Genomic DNA, 13,299 nt, shown 5'->3' on the forward strand with positions numbered 1-13,299 from the left:
GACCAATTTTCGCAATTTTTTTAGGGGTTTCATCACATTTTTTCGAAAAATGGCAAAAAATAAAAAATTTTCAGGTTAGAATGCCAATCGATTGGAAATTAAACAACGAGCTCAACGAGGTATGACATTCCTCATTCTGACTTATACTTTTGTTATGGCAGCCAAAAAACCGAATATTTTTGGCGAAAAAAAGGGTTTACATTTTTGTCAAAAATACGAAATTCAGATTTTTGCCAAAAATGCGACATTTTTTTTCGGTTTTTTCATCGTAGTTCAGCCAATTCAAGGCGTACAGCTAAAAGACCGACTGTTTTGAGCAGCTTGCTTAATATGCTAACGATCCTCATCACTTTTATGAAAATTTATTTTTTGACCAATTTTCGCAATTTTTTTAGGGGTTTCATCACATTTTTTCGAAAAATGGCAAAAAATAAAAAAATTTCAGGTTAGAATGCCAATCGATTGGAAATTAAACAACGAGCTCAACGAGGTATGACATTCCTCATTCTGACTTATACTTTTGTTATGGCAGCCAAAAAACCGAACATTTTTGGCGAAAAAAACGGTTTACATTTTTAACAAAAATACGAAATTCAGATTTTTGCCAAAAATGCGACATTTTTTTTCGGTTTTTTCATCGTAGTTCAGCCAATTCAAGGCGTACAGCTAAAAGACCGACTGTTTTGAGCAGCTTGATTAATATGCTAACGATCCTCATCACTTTTATGAAAATTTATTTTTTGACCAATTTTCGCAATTTTTGTAGGGGTTTCATCACATTTTTTCGAAAAATGGCAAAAAATAAAAAAATTTCAGGTTAGAATGCCAATCGATTGGAAATTAAACAACGAGCTCAACGAGGTATGACATTCCTCATTCTGACTTATACTTTTGTTATGGCAGCCAAAAAACCGAATATTTTTGGCAAAAAAAAGGGTTTACATTTTTGTCAAAAATACGAAATTCAGATTTTTGCCAAAAATGCGACATTTTTTTTCGGTTTTTTCATCGTAGTTCAGCCAATTCAAGGCGTACAGCTAAAAGACCGACTGTTTTGAGCAGCTTGCTTAATATGCTAACGATCCTCATCACTTTTATGAAAATTTATTTTTTGACCAATTTTTGCAATTTTTGTAGGGGTTTCATCACATTTTTTCGAAAAATGGCAAAAAATAAAAAAATTTCTGGTTAGAATGCCAATCGATTGGAAATTAAACAACGAGCTCAACGAGGTATGACATTCCTCATTCTGACTTATACTTTTGTTATGGCAGCCAAAAAACCGAATATTTTTGGCGAAAAAAAGGGTTTACATTTTTGTCCAAAATACGAAATTCAGATTTTTGCCAAAAATGCGACATTTTTTTTCGGTTTTTTCATCGTAGTTCAGCCAATTCAAGGCGTACAGCTAAAAGACCGACTGTTTTGAGCAGCTTGCTTAATATGCTAACGATCCTCATCACTTTTATGAAAATTTATTTTTTGACCAATTTTCGCAATTTTTTTCGAAAAATGGCAAAAAATAAAAAAATTTCAGGTTAGAATGCCAATCGATTGGAAATTAAACAACGAGCTCAACGAGGTATGACATTCATCATTCTGACTTATACTTTTGTTATGGCAGCCAAAAAACCGAATATTTTTGGCGAAAAAAAGGGTTTACATTTTTGTCAAAAATACGAAATTCAGATTTTTGCCAAAAATGCGACATTTTTTTTCGGTTTTTTCATCGTAGTTCAGCCAATTCAAGGCGTACAGCTAAAAGACCGACTGTTTTGAGCAGCTTGCTTAATATGCTAACGATCCTCATCACTTTTATGAAAATTTATTTTTTGACCAATTTTTGCAATTTTTGTAGGGGTTTCATCACATTTTTTCAAAAAATGGCAAAAAATAAAAAAATTTCTGGTTAGAATGCCAATCGATTGGAAATTAAACAACGAGCTCAACGAGGTATGACATTCCTCATTCTGACTTATACTTTTGTTATGGCAGCCAAAAAACCGAATATTTTTGGCGAAAAAAAGGGTTTACATTTTTGTCCAAAATACGAAATTCAGATTTTTGCCAAAAATGCGACATTTTTTTTCGGTTTTTTCATCGTAGTTCAGCCAATTCAAGGCGTACAGCTAAAAGACCGACTGTTTTGAGCAGCTTGCTTAATATGCTAACGATCCTCATCACTTTTATGAAAATTTATTTTTTGACCAATTTTCGCAATTTTTTTCGAAAAATGGCAAAAAATAAAAAAATTTCAGGTTAGAATGCCAATCGATTGGAAATTAAACAACGAGCTCAACGAGGTATGACATTCATCATTCTGACTTATACTTTTGTTATGGCAGCCAAAAAACCACATATTTTTGGCGAAAAAAAGGGTTTACATTTTTGTCAAAAATACGAAATTCAGATTTTTGCCAAAAATGCGACATTTTTTTTCGGTTTTTTCATCGTAGTTCAGCCAATTCAAGGCGTACAGCTAAAAGACCGACTGTTTTGAGCAGCTTGCTTAATATGCTAACGATCCTCATCACTTTTATGCAAATTTATTTTTTGACCAATTTTCGCAATTTTTTTAGGGGTTTCATCACATTTTTTCGAAAAATGGCAAAAAATAAAAAATTTTCAGGTTAGAATGCCAATCGATTGGAAATTAAACAACGAGCTCAACGAGGTATGACATTCCTCATTCTGACTTATACTTTTGTTATGGCAGCCAAAAAACCGAATATTTTTGGCGAAAAAAAGGGTTTACATTTTTGTCAAAAATACGAAATTCAGATTTTTGCCAAAAATGCGACATTTTTTTTCGGTTTTTTCATCGTAGTTCAGCCAATTCAAGGCGTACAGCTAAAAGACCGACTGTTTTGAGCAGCTTGCTTAATATGCTAACGATCCTCATCACTTTTATGAAAATTTATTTTTTGACCAATTTTCGCAATTTTTTTAGGGGTTTCATCACATTTTTTCGAAAAATGGCAAAAAATAAAAAAATTTCAGGTTAGAATGCCAATCGATTGGAAATTAAACAACGAGCTCAACGAGGTATGACATTCCTCATTCTGACTTATACTTTTGTTATGGCAGCCAAAAAACCGAACATTTTTGGCGAAAAAAAGGGTTTACATTTTTGTCAAAAATACGAAATTCAGATTTTTGCCAAAAATGCGACATTTTTTTTCGGTTTTTTCATCGTAGTTCAGCCAATTCAAGGCGTACAGCTAAAAGACCGACTGTTTTGAGCAGCTTGCTTAATATGCTAACGATCCTCATCACTTTTATGAAAATTTATTTTTTGACCAATTTTTGCAATTTTTGTAGGGGTTTCATCACATTTTTTCGAAAAATGGCAAAAAATAAAAAATTTTCAGGTTAGAATGCCAATCGATTGGAAATTAAACAACGAGCTCAACGAGGTATGACATTCCTCATTCTGACTTATGCTTTTGTTATGGCAGCCAAAAAACCCAATATTTTTGGCGAAAAAATGGGTTTACATTTTTGTTGAAAATACGAAACTCATATTTTTGCCAAAAATGCGACATTTTTTTCGGTTTTTTCATCGTAGTTCAGCCAATTCAAGGCTTACAGCTAAAAGACCGACTGTTTTGAACAGCTTGCTTAATATGTGTTATCTGCACAAGCGTTGCAATCCCGATACCCAACGCCTGAGTCTCTTCCAAAGGTCTCCAGCCAAATCGAGATTTCCGCAAAAACACAGCCCGTACAACGTCTAAATCAGAGGTGAGGTCAGGTGGTTGTGGGACAGGTGTAAAGCAGGCGGCCAGACAGATAGCCCATTCCCCCCGTATCTTGCCATCGCCAAAGGACAGACAGTTTATTTCATATCTCGGGGAATATATTCGGGCTTAATAATTAATTTTTGGCGAGCCTCTGGCGCCGTGTCCTTTTCGCAGGAGCAGAGGCCTTGTTGAGCACAACCGGCGACATCCGTTTCAGATTTGGATCTCCACACCGCTCCTTCTGGGCGGCCAGCTTTGGTTTTTGTTGGTAGCTGATTAGCCGCACTTAGTGGAACGGCATTAGGCCACTTGACGAAATTAAAGGGATACTCCCGTCGCCGTCGACCGCGTCGTCCTGCCAGCGAGGCAGAGGTCCTCGGGCGGTCGTGTGTAACGGCGACAGCTGCTAAGACGTGCAAAATAAACAGAAATTCCTACCGAAAATATAATCCGGAAGCAGCCACATAATGACAAACGCTGTGTGCAAGCGAGAGAGCAGGACATTGGGCGTCTGAGTTAGAGAGAGAGAGGGAGATAGGGGAGGGGATCCAGGACGAGACAGACAAAATGCCTTGTTCCAGCTCGAGCCGAAAAGAGGAAAAGGATTATAAAATACGACAGAAAAAAAGAGAGCTAAGCTCAGCTCATCGAAGTAGCAAATACACTCTATAAATAAAATAATACTATAAAAATACTGAAAACTATTTTGAAATATACCACAACACAGTTCCATTTCTAGAAAGTCAATATTGATTTTAATAACATTTTTTAACTAAATATTTTTAAATAATAAATGTATGATAGCATCCATAACTTTCGTTTTAAAGGACACAGAATTTTCCTTATATTTTCAGTGTTTTTAAAAATACCCCCAGAAAGGGTATAAAGGGTATAAGCTTAAAAAGAAAACATTGACTCGGGGCGATGGGCCAGCAACATCGACAGCGGCGTCATTTGGCGTGCATAGAAACCGTTAGTCCGGCCCTCAACAAAATACAAGTAAATATATCCCAAAAAAAAAAAAAAAAGACGGGCTCCCCGCCCCGAATGTTTGTACTTTAAATGACATTCCGCAGTAAATTTCACGTTTATAGCCGGCACACAACAAATAAATATCAAGCGTTCAGCGGCGCTGCAAGGGCTGCCAAACAATTGAAAGTGGACGAAAAACGAAACGGATGAGGGAATCCTGCTGTCGTCCTGCTGCCACCGGCAGGATCAGCTCCGACCAGCAAAACAATAAAAAATGATTGCACAAAATAATAAAATAGCGGCGGAGGACAAAGGCAGCCCTTCTCGGCGCTTCTCATAAATTGAAATGAGTGAGAGCCATCGTAGGATGCCAGCAATTCGGAGCTCATGCCGAAACGGTTATAAATCCACAATATGTGCTATAAAAAATACAAAAGTCTAAACTTAAGGGGTGAATAAAAAACATCAGACTCTTAGGACTATATGGAATAGAACTTAGTTCTCTTGGAAAATAAAATTTAAATAAATACTAAAAAAATACTAAATGCTAAAAGATGAATATATCCACTATTGGCTGTAGGAATTCTTTCCCACCCATGGACACAATAACTCTGTGGACCCATGGGAGGACAGGGTGGGGCAATCAACTAGTCGGTTACCCAGACCCAAGTCCTGAGACGAACGTATCAGCGGCACTTCATCTTGATTGACATGCGCATTGAGAGCGTTGACATAATGATGGACAGACCTGATCGCCGGCTGGGCTGCGTTGCTTGATGTGGCCGCGGGATCCGGACTGGCCCCAGTCCTTAGCCCCAAAACTGGGAACTGAATACTGGCAACTGGTAGTCGGCGCTTGGAGTTGGCCACACCGGCCGATATGCGTAATGAGAGGAGCCCAGTCGCGATAGCGGTGATTGCGGCCTTTAAGATTTTCCACAATATCAATTTTCATTGTTTCGAGGTCCGCAAATCCCCAGATTGCCGCCCCATGGCTTTGTCACTCACGATCTGTTCTCGATCGGTGCGATCTGCACTATCTGCGATGACATAAATAGAAGCCAATTAAATGGTCCCTTGATGGGACACGTTTTTTTGGTCCTTACACTTAGGAAAAGTTGGCTAAGGCTGGGAGCTTTCAAAAAAAAAGAGGTGATTATTTTATCATAAATGTATTATATCTTTAACAATCACATTCTTAATTGATGGGGACTTATTTCAGCTGAAATACATATGATTTTTGCTAGTTCTGTATGGTTCTCAGCTGATTTAATCAAACTTAAATAGGTAAACCTTTGTGTTTATCATATTAAATTATATGTGCATTGAAAAATGTATATATTTTTGAGCTTGCTGTCCTTTTTGTTGTTGTTTATTTCGAGAACCGGAATTGAGGCAGCCACAAAGTAACAGCAAAACGGAAATAATTTTACAATAAATTATATCAAAACGAGTCGCACACCCACAGCCACGCAAATATGACACAGAAAGTTCTGGGTGGTGGGGGAGTTACGGGGAGGGGGCGGCCAGGACGAGAGCGGGACGGAACCAGTTTCTTGAAACTTTGCGAGACATAACGGCGTCTGCCAAAAAGGAAGCAGACAAAGTCCAACAACAGCCACCGAGGCCAAAAGCCACAGTCGTGGGCGGGCAAAAGAGGGGGGCGTGGCAAGCCCAAATGCACGGAGGGAGGACCCTCGAGAACTTTTGTGGCGACAATTTCCCCAATTTTCAATACCCTAAATGAACTGGGCATTTCAACATCGATGAAATATAAAATATATATAATATAATATTATGTGATATGATATGATATGATATAACATGATATGATATGATATGATATGATATGATATGATATGATATAATACAATATGAAATGAAATGAAATAATAAGATATGAAATTATATGATATGATATAATATGATATTATATGATCAAATAAAAAAAGATCTATGAAAAGATTATAGACAATTAGTTAAGGCTGTTCCAAATAAGAATTACAGGCCTTAGTTATGTGCAATTAATTTTTGATCATCTATGTCTCAACAAAAATATTTCTTATATAGACATAAAAGGATTCAACATATTTGAGTACAGAAATATTATTCTTGTAAATGATCTCATTCTGAAAAAGCAAACCAATCTGTTTTAGGGGCAAACATAAAGTTGTTCGTTTTTTATTTCCTATCCATCGCCTTGAATTGAAAATAAATATTTAAAAAATGTTTCTCAGAGAAAAGTCAGTCCAGTCCTAAGGGTATTCGGTTAAAGTTTTGTTAGGCAAACCAATTTTTTCCATGCTTACTTCATTCTGTTTTTGTGGCATTCGGCCTAAAATGCCGAGACCTGTCGAAAACTTTTTCATCGACTTGCCGGAATTGTGAGTGGGTGCCAAGGTAAGAGTTTGCTCCTCGCTTATCGTCAACTGGCAGGAACATTTTTTGTTATACTTAACTTTATTTCATTCTTATTTTTCGTATCGAATATCGAAGGATTTGATATGGAGGCAACAACCTGAAAGAGATTTAAGCCCCCGGAGGATTGTGTAATTTTTTATACAAATACAGTATAACATATAATTGGCTGATATTCAGGAAATGGAAAGGGATAGATACTCCTCTAATATCAATAGATACTTTTTGAGCTCTTCAAAATTGTTGCGAGTTAGAAAGAGAAAGAATCAAATGATGTGTAAATAAAAATTATGAAATTATCAAAATTCCATAAATCTATTTTTACGTGTACCCTGTTGAGAACTGAACTCGGAACTACCGATCTATAAACGGGCAACTCAACCACTAGGCTATGCTATATCATAGAAAACTTATATATGTTTGGTTCAACTTGAAGCTCCCCGATTTATAAATAGCTTTAAAATACTTCTTTATACCTTCATAAAATGTTTTATTTCTCTATTAAAAAAGAAATTCTTCTGATCGCAGTCGGTAGGATTCGAACCTACGCTCCCAGAGGGAATCTGATTTCTAGTCAGACGCCTTAACCGCTCGGCCACGACTGCTTGATGAGAGGGTGGCTCGAAGATAATCTCAAGAGGTGGAAAAAAGCGAACCTGCCTATAAAAATATTAAGATACTATTTCAGAGATACATAGTTAAGTAAGTTATGTAAATATTATTATGTATTCAGCTTTCATGTTTGGTTAGGCATTGTTCAACTCGAGTTCTATTAATAAAACTGCTTATAGAGCGGGGCTGGTATATGCTAACATTACGATAAGATATTATTGATCCAATTGTTCAATGTTTTTAATAAACCATTAGAGATTGGGTTATATCTTTGAAGTTCGTTCATGACTATCTAAGTAAATAGAATTAGAATTTTTGTTAGTCATCTGAGAATTGGTAGTTTCTTTTCGAGGTGTCTAGCCTGATTTTGAAACAGCCTTTCACGCCTCAACAAATTTAATTCTAATTTATTGGTTTGCCATTAATGTGGGATCGTAAACCTAGTCCGCTCCCCCTCCTCCCCCCCGGTTTGCCCCACCCTTCAGCTGTCTTTCGATGTCTGGTGCTTTGTCAGATTTTCTTATTGCGTGCTCTTAATGACACGGCTCCAATTAAAGCGGCGCACATTGTCAAAACAGCCGCCAACGAATTGAAATCAAGACGGGGCCCCACAACAACAGCAACGACAACAACAAACATCGGGGAACTGGCGCAAGTTGAAAGCTTCAATTTACCACCCATTGTGCCTTATGGCAACTCTGGCAGATCTTTGGCAGACCCAAAGACAGAAAGGAGACCACGGCGCATGCGCCCAGTTCCTGTTTTTATTTTTGAACGCCGCCCCCCCGTACGATCCCCCAAAAATGTCCCCCAATTGTGGGATATGCAAAGAGAGAGCACCTGTTGCGGGGTCTGGAGGGGATTTAGCTATAGGGATTGAGGCACTAATAAAAATAAGGTACCCTCAATTAATCTTATTTAAATATTGCTTGAATTCTTAGAAAAAATATTGAAAATGTGAGATTACTTTAGATCTTACAAAAAAATTGAGAACTTGTTAGATTATAATTATAATATAATAATATAGGTATAATATAATCATAAGCTTATACAAATAAATAGAGTAAGAAGTATGTATATAAAGCATCATATACAAAACGATACTAGATTCATTTTAATATATATAAATTTCATAGTTCTATAAACTTTACCATAATATACAAAAAGTCAATAAGTATAGCTTTGAAAACTTAAAAAGATATCTTTAAAAATGATCTATCCCAATTTAGACAGATTTCCTTTATGGCTCCCATTTTTGCGCCCAGTGTATTAGGAAGTGGGGAGCGGGGGGTTGAGTTGGTGGCGCGTGGGTTAAGCAAATTTCTTGATTTACGTTTTGCGGTGGCCAGTTGACAGGCAACGCGAACCCCGAAAACACCAGAAACACCAATGTCTCGAAGTCCCGAGAAGTCCCCGAGGCCCCGAAACTGAGACAGCGGTTCCCCTTGATCTGGATTTGGCCATGGATGAGGACTGCTGATCCGTTTATGGGTTACGATACAAACATATAGTATATATGCGACGACCCCTGTTACAAATTTTACAGCTAAGCAAATCGCTGGAATTAATTGCCCGGCGATAAGCAGGTGCCCCTTCAACATTCAATTAAGTTGTTTGCCGTGGATTGCAGGTGCAAGATGTAACCCTAATCCCTTTTTGCCCTTTGCGGCCCGCGGAGGAGGTGCGAAATCCATGGCACACGGCAGCCGAAAAATGCCAAACACTCGGTGCTTTCGGCCCCTTCGCGAAAAACGGTGTCCGTTACTCAGGCATATCCCCATAAATCGAGGGCCGCCGGATCCCCCTGTGTATTATATTTTGTTTTTTTTGCCTGAAATCCAGGACTGCCAAACTGGCAGCTGCCCCTTGCCACTGAGGTAGTCGCATTACCGGCATATCGCCCCGGGGCCACGCAATTTATGGATGCGATTAGGTTGGGGGAACAACACGCGTCCCCTGAACCCGGCACTACACCATGTACCATATATATCCATCGCTGGGGCTCTTAACATTCCCCGATATCATCCGTGGCACATACCAGGTCATTCCCCTCGTTATTACATCACTTTTTTGTCAGCATAAATCGATTTATTGGGCATCCCCTCGCAGCGAGGGCTGCCCTCAAATTGTTGACTTTTCAGCATTAATTTGTGTTAACTCATTTCACGCAAAATGGTTGATAAGCGATATATGAACTGAACTAACTACCTATTTATAATTCTATATTAAAATATGTTCTGTTCATTCAGTAAATTCTATACACTTCATTAATCTAATATTTTTTAGAATTTTAAAAAACCTATTTACCATGTGATCTTTATGTAACCTTTTATTTTTGATTTGTTTAAAGGTAATGCCATTAAATAAAATACCTTCATCTTCTTTACCAATTTGTAATATTCCCAGGAAATTCATAAATTACTTTACAGATTTTGTTATTTTTTAATAATTTTTTAAACTATCTAATTTAAGGTTTTATATTTTTAAGAGGTTTTATATTTTTTAAGAATTGTTTTTCTGAAACAAGAAATTGAAATCCTTATCCTTTCTCTTTCCACTTGTTTGACTTTCGCATTTTTGCACCCAGACTGCCTTATCTTATCTGCATTTGTATATCTAATCTTGGGGCCTAATTTGTGTTCCATTTTATCACCCTGCTGGCCTAGCAAATCATCTTCACAGATTCCTCGCCCACAGGCTGCGCTTCAGCGTTTTCCCTCAATTTTCCTGCCTTTTCCCAGATTTTTCTCACCCCCTTCCCTGGCCAACGATCTGTTTATTGGAGGCATCGACTGCCAGAATGTCAAATGCACGCAACACCAGCCAAATGCCATTAGCTTCTCCCCGAGTTTCGCCCACTTTCCGCTGGCCAACTCCACGCGGCCTTTCTCTTTCTCAATCTCCATTTCTATCTCTTTCTCTGTCCCCATCTGCCGTCTCTTTCGCGCGCTGTATGGCCCATTACGCTGTCCATTTGAGTGGTCATTATAGTAAATTTGATTTGGACTTGGCTGCCTTGCTCAAGCTGGAACACTTGGCCCGTCTGCATCCTCACTGAAAAAACTTCTAAAACATTTTCAAGAAGAATTTGCTCTCAAAAATATTGGATGATTTAAGCAGAATTGTGAATTCCCTCGACAATGTAAATTACAAAAATTTGGGACTGTCCCAAGGAAAAATTCTAAATTAATTAAAAAAAATAAGCAAATAAAAATGAATTGTAAATTTAGGGTCCCTCCTAAACATTTTCAAGAAGAATTTGCCCTCAAAAATATCGGATTATTAAAGCTTTAGAATTGTGAATTCCCTGGTCAATATAAATTATTAAATTTTGTGATTGATGATGTAAGGATTAAAATTAATTTAGAATACCTTAGTTCACAGTAAAAATCCTTAAAAAATAAGAAAATTTCAAGGCACTTTTCTTACCATTATATCCCGCATTTCTCGCAGTGTAGAACAGCCTGGGCCACATCATCAATAGCCAAGTGACACAGCAGGAGTGGCCAGGGGGGAAAAGGGGGAGCAGGGGCGCCGGCCGGCACACTAAGAAGGGGGCAGCTGAAATATCGAACACGTAGTTAATCAATCCATTGGTGGTCCGAAAACACGACGCGCCAGCAATTACTGTTAACTGGATTGTTGCTGTTACCATTCCTCAGCCTGCTGTACGCACTTTTCACCATGGGCGGCGACGGGGGCGGAAGGGGGGTGCCCCGGCGAATGGAATTGCCAACTGGCAACGTGGGCGGCAACATCTCTCACAGTTGGCAACATTCTATTTTCCAATTCTTCCGCAGACTTCAAGCCCCTTTTATTTTCCCAAAGCTGCAATTAAAACGGTTTCTGGGCCACATTTCATCGATGACAAACGATTTCTGTGAAGTAATTACGTTGTCATTACATTTAAAAGGCTATACTTCAGATGAAAGCTAAAGAAAATAGTAAAGATTTAGGGAGTATGAAAGATCACCTAATTAAAGTGAAATTTGTTATGGAAGTATTTCCAACAATTTTTTATAATTCTAAGGAATTCTATTTTTGTTTAATAAACTATAATTTTTTTTAAGGACTATTATATCTAGAAATTGCGATATCATTTGATTCCAGATACATTTATGAAGTTTTGCAAAAAGTATCCAGTTTTTCCTAGACATTTAAACACATGTATCTCATGGTTTGCCCTGCGATTAGATTAGTTATGCCTGGCTAAGCAAAGACGCGGATTCCGATTCCGATCCAAGAGATCCAAGAGGCGGCAGCTTGAAAAGGAAAGTGGGCGTGGCCAGGTGCATGGCATAATTGCCGGGCGGGGTGTGGGGTAAATACAGGGGGGAGGTGGATACACTTTGCATACCCTCACACACACACACACAAGCCTTTGACTGCTTTCTTGTCGCGTTTCGCATAATTACGCGCAAAGCTCAATTCTAGACTTAATTAAAATTATTAATACCAGAGGCGGCCCAATGGGGGGTTTAGGGTGGCATGAGGGGCTTGCTAGAGACGGCCATGAAGGCGCGCAGAAAATGCGTTCAGGCGGCCGGAACTAATAATGCCGTACATGCAAAGCGGCTACTCAAAGGAGATGACAACGTGAGACGATATCGTGCTAGAGATGGCACTGTTGATGAGAAAAATAGATCTATTATCATTTTGAAACAGATAAGATAAAAGCCTAATGTTCTTCGCCCTATTTAAGCTACTGACGATTTTTTTAAATTTACCAAATAAGTAAGCAAGATTTTTTTAAGATACACTCTGTTTTATAATTTTCAGAAAAAATCTCTATAAACTAAAAATTTACAAATTTCACAGTAAATATTTTTTTGAATGAATATATTTTTATTCTGTGAAAAAAATGTTTGAAAAAAAATTGTTTTTATTTAACCTTTAATTGCTTAAAATATTTATTTTTGGTTTAAATTCTTTCTAACAGTTTTGAAATGTAGCTTTATTTCAGTCTGTGTTTTTTTACAGACATAATATCCAAAGGAGCAATTTTTTCTCAAATCACTTCTTATTTACCAATGTGATTTATTATAAGTAATCAAAAAATTAATATACTCACTTTTTTAAATATTTAAATTAGGTAGAAACTGCTTTCAAACCTTTTAAAATTGCGTTATGATCTATGAGATAGATAATATTTTCATGATAGCTCTAAAGTCTTGTGTGTTTAGTATATAAACTCAAGGGTAATTAAAAGCCCCCACACCATTAAGGCAAATTCTAAATCGAACTCCCGCAGTTACCCCTAGAAAGACCCTTTCAACCCACACATACCGTCTTCGAGTCTTTCTTTCCAGTCTTCTGCAGATCGTTCTTCCGACTGCCTCTCTTCCGGCGAGAGTTGCTCCGGTGGCGAATTCTTCTGACTTGTTGCCGCAGTGCTGCAAGATGCAACTTGCGAGTTGCAGGTTGCAACCGGCAATCAGCACGCAATTGCGAAATGTTTTGCCTAATAGAATCCCATGTGCGCATCGCATCGCATCGCTTGGACTCGACTCGCATGCAAATTGCGAACAATTATTCGAAGCGGCAGCGCCAAATA

The 13,299-nt window shown here is 37.8% G+C and overlaps 1 non-coding gene across 1 annotated transcript; it reads right to left on the minus strand.

The window, feature by feature from the left end:
• Nucleotides 1-7,656: 7,656 nt before the first annotated feature.
• On the minus strand, nt 7,657-7,738 carry TRNAS-AGA (transfer RNA serine (anticodon AGA)). Its single transcript has one exon. It is a non-coding gene; the product is annotated as a tRNA-Ser (tRNA).
• Nucleotides 7,739-13,299: the final 5,561 nt, after the last annotated feature.

Source organism: Drosophila suzukii, chromosome X (genome assembly GCF_043229965.1).
Source record: "Drosophila suzukii chromosome X, CBGP_Dsuzu_IsoJpt1.0, whole genome shotgun sequence".
Classification (NCBI taxonomy): domain Eukaryota; kingdom Metazoa; phylum Arthropoda; class Insecta; order Diptera; family Drosophilidae; genus Drosophila; species Drosophila suzukii.